Consider the following 17,580-nt stretch of genomic DNA (forward strand, 5'->3'; position numbering starts at 1 on the left):
GATCCTTCACCGCAAGGTCACTAATTCTACCTGCCTCATTACATAGAACCAGATCCAAGATAGCTCGCTCCCTCGCCGGCTCCAACACACACTGTTCAAGGAAATTATCCCGGCAGCATTCCAAGAACTCCTCCTCGAGCCCACCGTGTCCAACAACATGAAACTGATTGTAACTGGGCCATGTGTAAAATTCTGATTCGTAATTCGTAAAATTCGTAATGTTTGTCTGAAGCTTTGATGTGCATTGTGCTTAATTCATTTTTCTTCGCCATATATTGGAAGTGATGCCAGGACATTTATTCAATACGTCAATCATCTATCGGTCGGTCAGTCCGTCCGTCCGATATTATCTGGAGTCTGTCCACCACCTGTGAATTTATAGTTCTCCATTCAAGTTAATCTGAAGAGTTTACAGAAAACAAAAGTGGTTTACTGTTTCGGTGCACAAGCAGCCACACAGAGGTTGGTCATATCTGACAACATTCCGATGGAACATACATGCTGCTGTGCCTTTAAGAAGTGTATTTTTAATCATGTTCTCTGCAGTATGAAAGCAAGCCTGTTATTTATTTATCTATTTATTTTGCAGTTGGCACCGTGAAGTCTGTAATGGCATCTTTTACTGTTGCTAGAGACACAGAATCCAGCATCACGTGAGCATATGCATTTTCTGTGCTAACCTTCAACCGGAGGCGCGTGTTTGTAAGAATGCTGTGTTGGAACAGTATTCGTAGCTGTTAAGGTTTATAGGGTATCATGGTTGTATTTTTCTTGTTTGTAATTGTAATTGCTTATTTTCCTTCTATGTATTATCTATATTCTGAAATAAACTTTGTTTTTAAAGAGGTTCCCTCGTGGGTCATGTTAACCATACCTGGAGTGAAATATCTCACCTGTGCCAGACCTCAACGATCTCGACTGACTTCTTAAAATCCCTTCGAGTTTTAAACCTGGATTATGACATAAGTGAGTGATGATCATTCCCGGATTAGGGTTAGTAATAAATATGAACAATCAGCTCCTTTCTATGTCAGCCTCGCCCATAAAGATTTTTAAAAGTACGTTAGCAACCTTCTATTATTATCAGTGCATATTTTTTGATTAAGTATACAGAAGAACAGTCAACTTAAAGCAAATCAATCATGCACCACTCTAATGTTACCACGTTGTACAAGCAGCTGGTATAAATTTCAGATCATTGTGCTGATATTATTCCTTGAGTTAGATTCGTATTTTTAACCATACCAGACCAGTGACTTTGTGAATCTTCATTCATGCAGGCCACCACATCTTATGATTGTCCTGTAAACCTTGAAGTAGCTCTCATACAAAAGCTGCCTTTGCCAGTTCAATTGTAGAGTGTAGCCCACTGTACAGCTGCCCTCTCGGCTGCCCTCTCTGCTTCGGAGGTGTAACTAACCTTCTTCATTTTGGCTGCTGAAGGTGAATGCACACTATGAGTCTTCTCTCTGTGCAGGGCGAGGGAAATGGGACCTCTGTGAACATGAAACGCAATTGTGTATTGTCGCATTCAATTACTTTGAAGATAATCCTAATTTAGCAAGCTACGCTTCTGCCTAGAACTCAACATGCAATTAGCACTGCATTTTATCCAGTAAGCACTGTTCATCAAAGTGAACCCAGTATTTAAGCAACTTGTTGAAGCAATAGGAAATGACACCAGGTCTGTTGAGTGAAGATTTTCTAGGGCAGTATTAAAACTACATTGCAGACAAAGGCTGCCTTTTTATGGGAATTAATTACTCTTTGTGGAATTCCTGATGAAAAATCTCATATGTTTGCAAAATAACTCTTATCAGATTCTGCACTATTTGTGGACAGGTGAGGTTGAGTAAACGGGACTTTCGCATGTCTAAATCTATTGTTGTATAGCAAGCAGAAGGAAGTACTGTGAAACACAAGTGTGGGATGATAGAACTCAATTCATAGAATCATAGAACCTCTGCTGTGCAGAAGGAGGCCATTCGGCCCATCGGGACTGCAGCAATAACAATCGCACCAAGGCCCTATCCCGCCAGCACCTAGCATTTGCCCTGCTAGTTTCCTGACACGAAGGGGCAATTTAGCATGGCCAATCCACCTAACCCACCTAACTTTGGACTGTGAGAAGAAACCGGAGCACTGGAGGCAACCCGTGCAGACAAGTGGAGAACGTGTAAGCTTGTCACCGACGGTGACCCGAGGCTGGAATTGAACCCGCGTCTCTGTCACCAACCATTGCGTCAGTTCTGTGACAGTTCAAATTCAGAAGAAAATGTGACAATTTCAATGTGTCCCTATTGAAACACGTAAGATCATGCGGGGACTTGCCCGAATGCAGACTGAAAGGATGTTTTTTCCCTTGTGGGAGAGACCAGAATTAGGGGAGAGAGGTTAAAAATAGATTGTCTCACATTCCAGGTGGGGAGCAGAAGATTTTGTATTCTCTCAGAGGCTCGTCAGTCTTTACAATACTTTTCCTTGGAGAGCGGTGAAGATAGAGTTAATGGACAATCTTAATTCCAATTTGGTTCGATGCTAACAAAACAGACAAGTGTTAACGGTGGTGGGTGGAATGTGGAGCTGAGACTACAAGCAGATATGCCATGATTTTATCCAATGATGGAGCAGGCTCAAGGGGGCCGAATGGCCTACTCCTGCTCCTCATTCGTATCCTTGCAGAAGGCGAGGTTTTAAACTTACCCATTTTTATAAACCATAGTTTTTCATAAAATACAAACAAGGATCTTCATATCTCAGTTTCTCATGGTAACTGCAGTTTCTGTTTCTATATCTGGCTAGTTTGACCATTCCGCAAGGATTCAGTCAACTCTTGAACTATCAAAGCAATGAAACTTGCAACAACATATTGACAAATACTTGGAGACTGGAATGTCAAAAGGAGTGGCCTTCTATATTGTTACTCTACTGAAATAGTCAAGTAGATCATGCATACGCATCTAGCAACAACATGAATTAAACAAATGATCATATGGACAAAATCAGCAATGAAGTTACTGTGAAAATCCCCTAATCACTACTCTCCAGATCCTGTTCGGGTACACTGATAGAGGATTTAGCATGGCTAATGTACCTAACCAGTGTCAATGTCATTTACTGCTTGGAATGATCTTAATCGCTGTATGGGATCCGGATTCGATTCTATTCAGTTCAGTGATCCTCCATATGGAGTTATTATTAGGCCATGTCTTCTGCACTTGCTGTGAATTTCAGTTCCTAATCCTCCTGTCTTGTCCTTCAAGAAAATGTTGACACCCCTCGTTAATTGCTGTAAGACGTCATGCTTCCTGTATTTGTTCTACAAACAACTCTTCTACAGTGCAGCCGAAAATTAATTGCAGAAGTCAGCTGTAAATTTCTCCGTCAAGTTAAAGTAAGTAGATTTTTATCGTTCTGTTCCTGAGTAAAGCAGAAGTCATGTTCAGAATTTAACTGCATATCTTTTTACTGTTCTCATCGTTAACTTCGATTTTTAAAATAGAGAGAAATGGAAGCTAGGGCCAGCACTTGTTGCCCACCGGTCATTTCCATTGGAGTGAGAGGCTCACGAGGCCATCTCAAAGGGAACTTCAGAGTCAAGCAATACTCGAAGGGTTTCGACCAACATGTAGATAAGGACGGGTAAATATGGTGGATTTCCTTCCCTAACCGACATTAGTAACGTAGATGAATTTTAACAACAGTACGGCGATAGATTCATGGTCATCATAACTGAAAACATTACATTCTAGATCGTTCAACTTAATTTATTGAATATAAGCTGTTACTATGATCCTAGCACATTAGAATTAAAACAAAATACTGCGGATGCAAAAAATATAAAATAGAAACGGAAAGTGCAGGAAAAAACTCAGCGGGTATGGCATCATCTGTGGAGAGAGAAAAATACACTTAGCTTATCGAGTCTGTGTGCCTCCTCTTCAGAGATGTTTTCACTGAGATGTTTGTCTAGTCACCTTCATACTCAGCCACTTCCTTAATTGGTGCGTTTCTACTGTTCGTGCTTTCATTTCATACACTGTTAATTTCTCTTATAAATCAACGCTAAATGCTCATGCGCATATGACCAGATTAAACCTAACGCCCTCCCAAAGGCAATTAGAAGTGGGTAAGAAATGGGGGTCTTGCCAGAGTCACCCACATCCTATAAATGAATACATGTACACACATACACGCACACACACACACACACACACACACACACGCGCGCACACGCACATACACACACACACACACACACACATTTATGCAGCAGTTTTGACTGTTCGAGTTCCGTTCTGTATTGACTTTTACTGCACCTCGGTTCACCAATAACTCGAATCAGAAATTCGGCGCCCCTTTTTTAAAACCTGCCCATAACCCAAAAGCCTTCCTTTAGCTCTACGTGGCCATCATCATTCCCTTGTCTCTAATTTGCACCACACTTCGCCCCCATCTCAACATGAGGGCACAGTTGTTGTTGCCTTTGCCTTTGTCTTCAAATTCCCCGTCTGAAACACCCGCCTTTCCAGCGTTGTGACTCTCTTTTAGATCCCTGTTAAAACATGTTTTACAAGCGTTCCGGGTTCCAAGTCCAACTCACCAAGCCTCTCGAATGCACCCTTGGACTCGAAATTACAGCAAAGGAAATAAATGACAATCTGGGACACAGAACACACGGAATTACATAAGTCCACTTCTGTACCACCTGCCGGATAGTCGGGCCTACTGAAGTCGTTGGAATTGAATATTCGCCACAAGTTATGGTTTCGAAAGCTCTCACCGCTGAATGAGAAGGCGATGGGTTGAAACCCCACTTGGTTACAAAATTCAAGGCAACAAGTATTCTAAGGCAGTAACGTGTGTTGGGGATACGCGAATTCGACTTCTGGCTCAGGACGATATCTGTGGGCCTGGATTCAGATCTCTCCACGCTAGATGGTGAAACTTGAATTCAATAATCTGGGATTAAAACTCTAATGTTGATCGTGAAACCATTATCGGTTGTCGTCAAAACCCGCCTGGCTCACGAATGTCCTTTAGGAAAGGAAATCTGCGTTCCTTACCCGTTCTGGCCTACATGTCACTCCAGACCCACAACAATGTTGTTGACTCTCAAATGTCCCCTGAAATTTAGGACAGTTAGGGATGGGCAAAAAATGTTGGCCCAGCCAGCGATGTCCACATGAAAAAAAGAGTCCTTTTTTAGATATGCGGCTAAATCGAGGAGGTTTCTGCCTTTTCAGGTGAATATAAAGAATTCTAAGAAAGTTATCGGAAGAATAACAAGGGGAACAATTCCTGCTGTCCTGACTCTAGATCTGGATGTTGAAAACACAGTTCTGTATGAAATGTTCGTCCAGTTAACTAAGCAAAAGAGCACAGTGGCACAGTGTTTGGCGCTGCTGCCTCACAGCGCTAGGAAGCCGGGTTCAATTCCGGCCTTGGGTGATTGTCTGAGTGGAGCGTGCCTACTTCTGAATTGGTTTCCTCTGGGTTCTCCAGGTCCATCCCACAGCCCAAAGACGCACAGGTTAGGCGGATTAGCCATAGTAAATGTGTGGAGTTACGTCGATAGGGCGGAGGACGAGTCCAAAGATGAGCGGGTTAGCTTGATTGGCAATGCTAAAATGTCCCCTTAGTGTCATGAGATGCATATGTTAGAAGGATTATTGGGTAAATATGTAGGGGTAAGGGGGTATGGCCTGGCTAGGATTATGGCCGGTGCAGACTCGATTGCCAAATGACCTTTTTCTCCTCTGTAGGGTTTGTACGATTCTATGAAAGTTCCTTGGTGGGATACTCTGTGAGAGGAGCAGAGTATGCTGAATCGCCCTCCTTCTGCTCTGTCGGGATTCTGTGATAAGATCTAAGAGCAAAAATACACTGTACAGCCATTCGAAACTGCTCCACCATTCAATACGTTCGTGTCTAATCTTGATAGGGGTCTCAACTCCACATTGCCACCCTCCCCACGTATTCTTTGACTCCCTTATCTATCTAAAACCCCTCTAACTCTGTTTTGATTGAACTCAACGACACAGCCTCCGCTGTGTTTTGCCAAGCGAATTTCGTATTCTAAGGATACTTTGGGTGGGTGTGGATGGGGCTGTGATGCTCATTATCTCCGTCTCGAACACCACCTCATCCTAAAACTGTGTCTTTTAGTACTAGTTTCTTCCAAAAGTGAAAACATCCTCCTATTATGCTGCCTCGGGATCTTATATGTTTCAAGAAGATCACCTCTCATTCATCACTAAATGTAGGCTCAAACTGTCCATCCTTATGTTACTGAACATTCAGGTCGACAATCTGGTAATACAGTATCATGGAAAACATATGTGTATAAAGTTAAGTGTGCGCTCTTTTTTCATCGTCCTAACTGTGATGGAAATCCTAGAAATGGCTGATTCTCATCTAAATATGTACAAATTATCATTAGGAAACGAACCATTGAGCCCAACCAGCTCGTGTTTGTTTGTGCCCCTCCTGGCATGTTTCCATTTCCTGCCTGGGTTTCTGCAGCTTTTGTTCTAATCTAAAACGGACGAGGACGGAAACGTCGCAAAATGTGTCCTCCATAAATACAGAACTAAATTTGTAAACAAATGAAAGACCAAATTGGAGATAAAGTGTTGAGCAAAGGCATGCATTGTCACGTGTAATGAACGTTTAATTATAGCTGCAAAATGAATGCAAATACAAATCGCCGTTGCAACTCTCATTCTCCTTATTGCATTCACAGGCAAAATTGAAAGATGTATCCAGTTATGGCTGTACTGCTAATTTCTGGTAAGTCTTGAACTTAGTTTCATTTCTTGTTACATTTGTTAATGGGAAGTGGCTTTCACTAAAAAGGGCAACATTTATCGCATATCAATTGTCCTTGAGAAGTTGTTGATGAACTGTTATTTTAAACTACTACAGTTCTTTGTAGTATAGGAGCACGCGCTGTGTTGCTGGAAGGTGTTGCAGAGTTTCTAAGCAGCACAATGGCTATATACGAACAAGCCAGAGTGGGGATATAGAGGTACTGGAATACCTCTTTTATTTTAAGGATGGAACAGCTAAGGGAAATGCGGAGGGTTATGGGGATGTAGCAGGAGGTAGCCCTAGGATAAGATGCTCTGCAGGAGAGTAGGTGTAGACCCCATGGGTCGAATGGCCTCCTCTGCACTGTAGGGATTCTCCGATTCTGAGTAATTATTTTCTGTCAGAGGGCCTTTAATCTGAGAAAATCTACCCTGCAGAGAATGTGTCATTGATTATGTTCTAGGCTCACGTTGACACGTTGTTGATCACCGAGTGAGTCAAGGGCTACGATGGACAGACAATAACGTGCTGTTCGGTCCTTAGACTAGCCATGATATGATTTAATGATGGAGAAGGTTCAAGAGGTCCACTGGCCTACTCCTGCTCACAATTCTTGTGTTTTTGTAGTATAATCAGTGCTGGAATACAAATCAATAGAAGTGCTGTCTGAATATGAATCAGGTCCCACATCTTGTGTTGTATTCAAGGCTTTCAAGAACTTTTTGTTATGTGAAGTGAATCGAGTAACTTGAAGCAAACTCTCCGATTTTATGAACGCCAGGCACAAGCCGGGATGGATCATTCACTCCCAACAGCTCATTAAAGTTTATTTATTAGTCACAAGTACATAAACACTGCAATGAAGTTACCGTGAAATTCCCCTAGTCACCATAGTCCGGCGCCTGTTCAGCTCAATGCATCTAACCAGCACGCCTTTCAGATTGTGGGAGAAAAGCGGAGTACCCTGTGGAAACCCACGCAGGGGAGAATGTGCAGACTCCACAGGTAATGACCCAAGCCGGGAATCCAACCCGAGTCCCTAGCGCTGTGAACCAGCAGTGCTAACCCTGTCCTGCAGTGCTGCCCAATTAAAGATCGTTACAAATGCTCCGCCCTTTGCACACATGCGCCGGATTCCCCGTTATTGAGGAGGGGGGACGTTTATAGAACCTCCTCCTCCTGTTATTTAATCACCCACAACCATTCACGAGTGGTTGCGGCCTCTCTGCAGAGGCTGGATGTGGTCCCGTAGTATTGGATAGATCAGTATTCAAAACATGCTGCTTCTATCGTTTAGCTTGCATGTGCTGTATCGATACCAGGTTGGCACCTGACATGTAGTGTTGCCTGGTGCTGTTCCTAACAGGTTCAACACCACTTCTCATGAAATGACTAGAGAGGTGCCAGGAGATCTCTGCGAACAGGACCCTGAACATTGGCCGGTAACACAAATAAAAACAGAAAACTCTGGATAAACTGAGCATGTCTGGCCGCACCTGTGGTAATCGACACAGTTAGCGTGTCTAGTCCATTGGAGGAGGCGTCGTTGGACTCGCAATGATACCGCTTGTTTCCCTCTCCAGAGATGCTACGGGATCTGCCGAGTTTATTCAGCATTTGTGTTTTAATGTCAGATTTCCAGAAATCGCGGTATTGTACCTGTATTAGCCGTTAACAGTCTCAGGCTGACTCAATAGGCATCGAGGAGATGACAATGCCAATATGCGTATTGTCATATGCGCATGCTCAGATGCGAATTTGGATGTGGACGTTGACCCCACGAAATTACTGATGGTTAAAGGCTGTAGGGAAAGAAAGAACTGTTCACACCAAAGTGGTTCATGATAGAAAATTCAATGGTCATCTTCCTGCTGCAGGTCAAGGGATGTGAGTGGGGATTCTTTGTTTGAATTTGCTATTAGCCGCAGATGAATTATTGGCAAGGTGCCAGGACAGTAGTTCGAGGAAAGGAGTAGGTTTGTCTAACAAGTATAACTGGAATCTTCATTACAGCCGCTGCTGTTGCCGACGTCAACGTAATTCAAAGCCCAGAAACTATCGAATTAGTAGAAGGAGGGAAAATTCAAATCTCCTGCACATTTACTGCGTCAAACATGACACCAGTTTTTGCATTCCGCTGGTACAAGCAAGGTCGTGAAAAGAGTTTGGTTACGAATACATCTGAAGGATTTGTAGGCCGAGTTTTGCAGAAACATGAAGAATCTTTAAACAACAGCCAAATTACAGTCATGGACGTAAATCGAAATGATTCCGGGATATATTATTGTGAAGCGGATTTGATGAACATTGGCAAAGGAACCGGAAGGGGCACACGGGTAACTGTTAAAGGTACGTTCCTATATGCTACCATCTGCCTTTCTTTACATTTGATGCTTTTCAATAACCGATCAAACTAGTTATTCTACAATATCCACTCTGTAATTCTGAGTTAATAGTCATGAGGAACGTGTTCATTTTGAATCCATGGAAATTAATGCTCATTTATCGAATTCTATATTAATTATCTGTTTAACTTGTACTCAATTAAAGCATATATTTCAAAGTTGTTTCTATATTAGCCTGGGGCATGGAGTTAAATGTTCAAATTGCATGTGAGACTGTCTGGATTTTGTATCTGGACATAATGCGTTTGGCGTGGGCAGAAGGACGGGAACCGAAAGTTCGGTTTTTACCCTGAAATAGACTAAAGGTATATAATGGGGCGGCCTCCCAGCTTGAAATTGCGTCCATCTTCTTAATACCCGCTCCCTCTCTAAAATTCACCCGACACAGCACCCTTCATCCACCTCCACTCCCTCCCCCCACACCCCACAGTGCCTCCTGTCCCGAGCACCACCAAACCCTATTGGACCAAGACCATAGAATTACTTTCTCCGAAGACACTGGGGTTTGGGTGCCTATATGCAGCCCAGGTAGCTGCGATTCACGCGTTCTTGGCGTTGTCGAGATGTCGAGACTGATGGAGCTCAGGGCCAATGCAATTGGATCTATTGAATATAATGATGAATGGGTAGCCCACTCAGCCCTGGCTAAAGAGTCCGCAGTGCATTATGGCTGTTGGGATGGTCAGCGTGTAACCAGTCGTCTTTCCATCCAGGTGGTGTGCGGGTGGGAGCAACCTGACATCGCCCATTGTATTATTCAACTAAGTTGTTTCTAATTACTGGAATTGGGTGGCCAGACATTTTCGGCAATGGAACATTGGAAAGGTTGATGCCATCGTTTGCTATCCCCGTCAGAAACTCGCCTTCATGTCCACTGTCTCAATTGAGGGGAAGGGGGATGATTCGCTCAAAATGAGTCGGGCATTTCCCAACTTGGGTGCCTTGTTTGACCTCATATTTGGTTCCTGAACATCCTTTCCTACCATCATGAAAATTGCGCATATCTATTTGCCTTATATTCCACGCCCTAACACTACCTTAGCTCCCGTGCTGCGGAAATCCTTGTCCGTGCATTCGGTACCTATAGCTTTCGTTTCCCATCTTAACTAGCTAACAACCGCATTCACCATTCCTTCTATTCTTGCTAAATTTGATCGACGGCCTGGATGAGGATTTTGAAAACTTCATTCTTGTATTCAAATTCCTCCATGGTTTACTGCCTCTCTATCGATGTTGACCATTGCGGCCCTGCAGCATTTGAGGTACAGGGCCACATTACCGTAAGGTATGGGAGCAGGATTAGGCTATTTGACCCATCGGACCTCCTCCGCCATTTGATCATGGCTGATTTGCATCTGAACTCCATTCTCTAAGTTCATGAGATGCAGGTACAGAAAATGTATAAAATTGTTAAAAAGACAACTTTAAGGGAGCGAGAAGGTGGCACAGTGGTTAGCACTGCTGCCTCACAGCGCCAGGGACCCGGGTTCGATTCCCAGCTTGGGTCACTGTCTGGGTGGAATTTGCACATTCTCTCCCTGATTGCACGGGTTTCCTCCGGGTGCTCCGGTTTCCTGCCATAATCCTCCCATGCAGGTTAGATTGATTGGCCATGGTAAACGTCCTTTTAGCGTCAGGGAGTCTAGCTAGGGCAAATGTATGGGTTATGGGGAGAGGGCCTGGGTGGCATTATGGTCAGTGCAGATTGGTGGTCCGAATGGCCTTCTTCTGTAGGTCTCTATGATTCTAGATGGTTCACTAGGCCACACTGTTGAAGGGCAATTAGACAAGGGCAATGTGATGGAAGCCTACACCACATGGATGAATGTAAAATAACATACGCATTGATTGGGCTAAGCAAATTAGCAACAATACTGTGCCGTATGAACTCAAGGAGTGTGAACGAGTTTTTTTAACCAGTATATTCAACTAGGAAGCAAGGAGGAAACGTGTCATCATAGATTTGTAATTATACAGTGACAATGGGTGAATTAATCGTTTTCTCGTGCGTGGTCATTTAGGGAACCGTATGAATAACATGACACATTTCTTCATTCCGATGGAAAGATGTGCGGATTAGGTTGATTGGCAATGCTAAATTGACTCTCAGTTTCAGGGGGACTGGCAGGCTACGCAGATAGGAGTTGGGGGCAATTGTAGCCAGTGAAAATTCGATGAGCCGAATGGCTTCCTTCTGCCCTGTAAGGATTCTATGATTTCAATCGTTCCTATGAGTTGGCTACGGTAGATTGTGGAACTTCATTAAGGTCCCACATCCTGCGTTGTATTCAAGCTTTCAACAACTTTTTGTTATGTGAAGTGAATCGAGTAACTTGAAGCAAACTCTCTGATTTCATGAACGTCAGGCACAAGCCGGGATGGATCATTCACTCTCAACAGCTTATTAAAGTTTATTTATTTATTAGTCACAACTACATTAACACTGCAATGAAGTTACTGTGAAATTCCACTATAGTCCAGCGCCTGTTCAGCTCAATGCATCTAACCATCACGCCTTTCAGATTTGGGAGAAAACCGGAGTATCCGGTGGAAGCCCAAGCAGACGTGGGGGGAATATGCAGACTCCACACAGACAATGACCCAAGCCGGGAATCCAACCCGAGTCCCTAGCGCTGTGAACCAGCAGTGCTAACCCTGTCCTGCCGCGCCTCCCGATTAAAGATGGTTACAAATGCTCCCGCCCTTTCCTTTGCACACATGCGCCGGATTCCCCTTTGTTGAGGATGGGGGACGTTTATAGAACCTCCTTCTCCTGTTATTTAATCACCCACAACCATTCACGAGTGGTTGCGGCCTCTCTGCAGCGGTTGAATCAGATCCGTTAGTTTTGGATAGATCAGTATTCATAACATGCTGCTTCTATCGTTTAGCTTGCATATGCTGTATCGACACCAGGTTAGCACCTGACACTTAGTGTTGCCTGATGCTGTTCCTAACATGTTCAACACCACTTCTCATGAAATGACTAGAGAAGTACCGGGAAATCTCTGTGAACAGGACCTTGAACATTGGCCTGTAACACAAATAAAAACAGAAAACTCTGGATAAGCTGAGCATGTCTGGCCGCACCCGTGATAATCGACACCGTTAGCCTTTCTAATCTATTGGAGGAGGCGTCGTTGGACTCGCAACGATACCTCTTGTTTCCCGCTCCAGAGATGCTGCCAAATCGGCTGAGTTTATTCAGCATTTGTGCTTTAATGTCAGATTTCCAGAAATCGCAGTATTGCAATTGCATTAACCTTCAACAATCTCAGGCTGGCTCTATAGGCATCAAGGTGATGACAATATACAGTATGCGCATGCTGAGATGCGAATTTGGATGTGATATTGACCCCACGAAATTGCTGAAGGTTAAAGGCTCCACTGCAAGAAAGAACTGTTCCCACCAAAATGGTTCATGGTGGAAAATTCAATGGTCATCTTCCTGCTGAAGGTCAAGGGATGTGAGCGGGGATTCTTTGTTTGAATTTGCCATTAGCCGCAAGTGAATTATTGGCAAGGTGCCAGGACAGTAGTTTGAGGAGAGGAGCGTGTAACTGGAGTTTCTGCATTACAGCTGCTGCTATTGCCGACTTCAACGTAACTCAAAGTCCGGAGGCTATCGAAGTAGTAGAAGGAGGGGAATTTCAAATCTCCTGTACATGGACTGCGTCAAACATGACATCAGTTTTTGCATTCCGCTGGTACAAGCAAGCATCAGATCGTGAAAAGAGTTTGATTACGAACACTTCTGAAGGATTTATAGGACGAGTTTTGCAAAAACATGGACAACCTTCAAACGGCGGCCATATTACAGTCATGGAGGCAAATCGGAATGATTCGGGAATATATTATTGTGAAGTGGAATTGACACAAATTGGCAAAGGATCCGGAACGGGCACACGGGTAACTGTTAAAGGTACGTTCCTATATGATACCATCTGCCTTTCTTTACATTTATTCTTTTCAATAACAGATCAAATTAATTATTCCCTCAACATCCACTCTGTAACTCTGAGAAAATAGTCATGAGGAACGTGTTAATGTTGAACCCATGAAGATTAAAGAGCGTTTATCCAATTATATATTAATTATTTGCTTAACTTGTACTCCATTAAAGCATTTATTTTAAAGTTGTTTCTATATTAGCCTGGGGCATGGAGTTAAATGTTCAAATTTCATGTGAGACTGCCTGATTTTTGTTTCTGGACAAAATGCTTTTGACGTGGGCAGAAGGGCAGGAACTGAAAGTCCGATTTTTATCCTGAAATGGACTAAGGGTATATACTGGGATGGCTTCCCAGATTGAAATTGCGCCCATTTACTTCCTACCCGCTCCCCCTCTGAAATTCACCTTACCCAACACAACCTCCCACCCTCACCCCCTCCCCACGCCACCACAGTGCTTCCTGTCCCAAGCACCACCAAACCTTTTTGGACCAAGACCATAGAATTACTTTCTCCGAAGACACTGGAGTTTCGGTGCATATCTGCACCCCAGGTAGCTGCGATTCACGCGTTCCAAGCGTTGTCGAGACTGATGGAGCTCAGGGTCAATGCAATTGGATGTATTGGGTACAATAATGAATGGGTAGCCCACTCAGCCCTGGCTAAAGAGCCCCGCAGTGCATTATGGCTGTTTGGATGGTCAGCGTCGAACCAGCCATCTATCCATCCAGGTGGTATGCAGGTGGGAGCAGTATGTCATTGCACATTGTATTATTCAACTGAGTTGTTTCTAATTGCTGCAATTGGATAACTAGATATTTTCGGCAATGGAACATTGGGAAGATTGATACCATCGTTTTCTGTCCCCGTCACAAACTTACCTTCATGTCCACTGTCTCAATTGGAGGTAATTCTCTCAAACTGAGTCAGAGATTTCCCAACTTGGGTGCCTTGTTTGACGTCATATTTGGTTCCTGACCATCCTTTTGTACCGTCATGAAGATTGCGCAGATCTATCTGATTTATATCTCACGCCCTAACTCTATCTGAGCCTCCATGCTGCGGAAATCCTCGTCCATGCTTTCGTTACCTATAGATTTCATTTCCTAACTTAAATTGGTCACAATCGCATTCACCATTCATCCCTGTTCTTGTTAAATTTGATTGACAGCCCTGGATGAGGATTTTGTAATCTTCATTCTTGTATTCAAATTCCTTCATACTTTACTGCCTCCCTATTGATGTTGACCATTGCAGCCCTGCAGTATCTAAGGTAGAGGGCCATATTACCCTAAGGTATAGGAGCAGAATTAGGCTATTCGATCCATTGAGTCTGTGCCGCCATTTGATCATGGCTGATAGGTTTCTGGAATGCATTCTCTAAGTCCATGCATTATAGGTACAGAAAGTGTATAAAATTGTTAAAAAGACTTGCTTAAAGGCACGAGTCGGTGGCACAGTGGTTAGCACTGCTGCTTCACAGCGCCAGGGACCCGGGTTCGATTCCTGGCTTGGGTCACTGTCTGTGTAGAGTTTGCACATTTTCCCTGTGTCTGCATGAGTTTCCTCCGAGTGCTCCGGTTTCCTGCCATAATCCTCCTAGTAAAAAGTCTGACAACACCAGGTTTTAGTCCAACCTATTTATTTGATAATATACTCACTAGCTTTCGGGGTTACCCCCTTCGTCAGGTGAATGGAGAGTTCTGGCCTCAGACAGAGCATATAAAGCACAGACAGTTCAGAGATTACTGTTTAAAATGCGAATCCTTACACCTAACCTGCTGTTCAAGACCTGAAGTGGCTGATAATGTGAGTGGAAGGAGCACTGATCACAGGTTAAAGAGATGTGTATTGTCTCCAGACAGTACAGTAAGTGAGGTTTTGCAAACCCAGGCAAGTCATGGGGGTTACAGATAGTGCGACATGAACCCAAGATCCCTGTTGAGACCGTCCTCATGTGTGCGGAACTTGGCTATCAGTCTCTGCTCAGCGACTCTGCGCTGTCGTGTGTCGTGAAGGCCGCCTTGGAGAATGCTTACCCGAAGGTCAGAGGCTGAATGCCCGTGACCACTGAAGTGTTCGCCAACAGGAAGGGAACAGTCTTGCCTGGTGACTGTCGAGCGATGTTCATTCATCCGTTGTCGTAGCGTCTGCATGGTCTCCCCAATGTACCATGCTTCGGGACATCCTTTCTTGCAACGTATCAGGTAGACAATGTTGGCCGAGTTGCAAGAGTATTTACCATGTACCTGGTGGATGGTATTCTCACGTGTGATGATGGTATCCATGTCGATGATCCGGCATGTCTTGCAGAGGTTGCTGTGACAGGGTTGTGTGGTATTGTGGTCACTGTTCTCCTGAAGGCTGGGTAAAACTACCCAGCCTTCAGGAGAACAGTGACCACAATACCACACAACCCTGTCACAGCAACCTCTGCAAGACATGCCGGATCATCGACATGGATACCATCATCACACGTGAGAATACCATCCACCAGGTACATGGTAAATACTCTTGCAACTCGGCCAACATTGTCTACCTGATACGTTGCAAGAAAGGATGTCCCGAAGCATGGTACATTGGGGAGACCATGCAGACGCTACGACAACGGATGAATGAACATCGCTCGACAGTCACCAGGCAAGACTGTTCCCTTCCTGTTGGCGAACACTTCAGTGGTCACGGGCATTCAGCCTCTGACCTTCGGGTAAGCATTCTCTAAGGCGGCCTTCACGACACACGACAGCGCAGAGTCGCTGAGCAGAGACTGATAGCCAAGTTCCGCACACATGAGGACGGTCTCAACAGGGATCTTGGGTTCATGTCGCACTATCTGTAACCCCCATGACTTGCCTGGGTTTGCAAAACCTCACTTACTGTACTGTCTGGAGACAATACACATCTCTTTAAACTGTGATCAGTGCTCCTTCCACTCACATTATCAGCCACTTCAGGTCTTGAACAGCAGGTTAGGTGTAAGGATTCGCATTTTAATCAGTAATCTCTGAACTGTCTGTGCTTTATATGCTCTGTCTGAGGCCAGAACTCTCCATTCACCTGACGAAGGGGGTAACCCCGAAAGCTAGTGAGTATATTATCAAATAAATAGGTTGGACTAAAACCTGGTGTTGTCAGACTTTTTACTGTGTTTACGCCAGTCCAACGCCGGCATACCCACATCATAATCCTCCTATGCAGGTTAGATAGATTGGCCATAGTAAATTTCCCGTTAGCGTCAACGTGACTAGCTGGGGCAAAAGCATGGGTTATGGGGAGGGTGCCTGGGTGGCATTATGGTCGGTGCACACTCGATGGGCCGAATGGGCTTCTTCTCTAGGATTCTATGATTCTAGATGGTTCAGCAGGCCACACTGTTGAAGGGCAATTAGAGAAGGGCAATGATCTGGAAGCCGACAGCAGATGGACGAATGTAAAATAATCCACGCATTGATTAGGCAAAGCTAATTAGCAATAATACTGTGGCATATGAATTCCTGAAGTGTGTACGATTTATTTTTAACCAGTATGTTCAACTAGGAGGCAACGAGGAGACATGTCATCATAGGTTTGTAATTATACATTGACAATAGGTAATTAATAATTTTCTTGTGCATGCTCGTTTAGGGAACAGTATCATAAGAACATAAGAACATAAGAAATGGGAGCAGGAGTAGGCCATCTAGCCCTTCGAGCCTGCCCCGCCATTCAATAAGATCATGGCTGATCTGTCGTGGCTCAGTTCCACATTCCCGCCCTCTCCCCATAACCCTTAATCCCCTCTCTTATCAAAAACCCATCAACCCGCGTATTAAAAATATTTAGCGAGGTAGCCTCCACCACTTCAACGGGCAGAGAATTCCAGAGATTCACCACCCTTTGAGTGAAGAAGTTCCTCCTCAACTCCGTTCTAAACCGTCCCCCCTTTATCTTGAGGTTGTGCCCCCTAGTCCTACTATCCTTTCTGAGCGGGAAGAGTCTCTCCACCTCTATCCTATCCATCCCATTCATCATCTTATACGTCTCAATGAGATCTCCCCTCATTCTTCTAAACTCTAACGAGTACAAGCCTAATTTATTCGGTTCTCCTCATAGCTCAACGCCCTCAACTCCGGCATCAGCCTAGTAAACCTCCTCTGCACTCCCTCCAAGGCCAAAATATCCTTGCTAAGTACGGCGCCCAAAACTGCACACAGTACTCCAGCTGCGGCCTCACCAATGCCCTATACAGCCGCAGCAAGACCTCCTTACTTTAAGATGGAACGATGGGTGGGTTAGATTGATTGGCATGCTAAGTTGACTCAATTTCAGGGGGACTAGCAGGCTAAATAATTGGAGCTATGCCGATAGGGGCTGGGTGTAATTGTGGTGGGTGCAAATTCGATGGCCCAAATGGCTTCCTTCTGCACTGTAA

This window comes from Carcharhinus amblyrhynchos, chromosome 9 (assembly GCF_965287045.1).
Source record: "Carcharhinus amblyrhynchos chromosome 9, sCarAmb.v2.hapA, whole genome shotgun sequence".
NCBI lineage: Eukaryota > Metazoa > Chordata > Chondrichthyes > Carcharhiniformes > Carcharhinidae > Carcharhinus > Carcharhinus amblyrhynchos.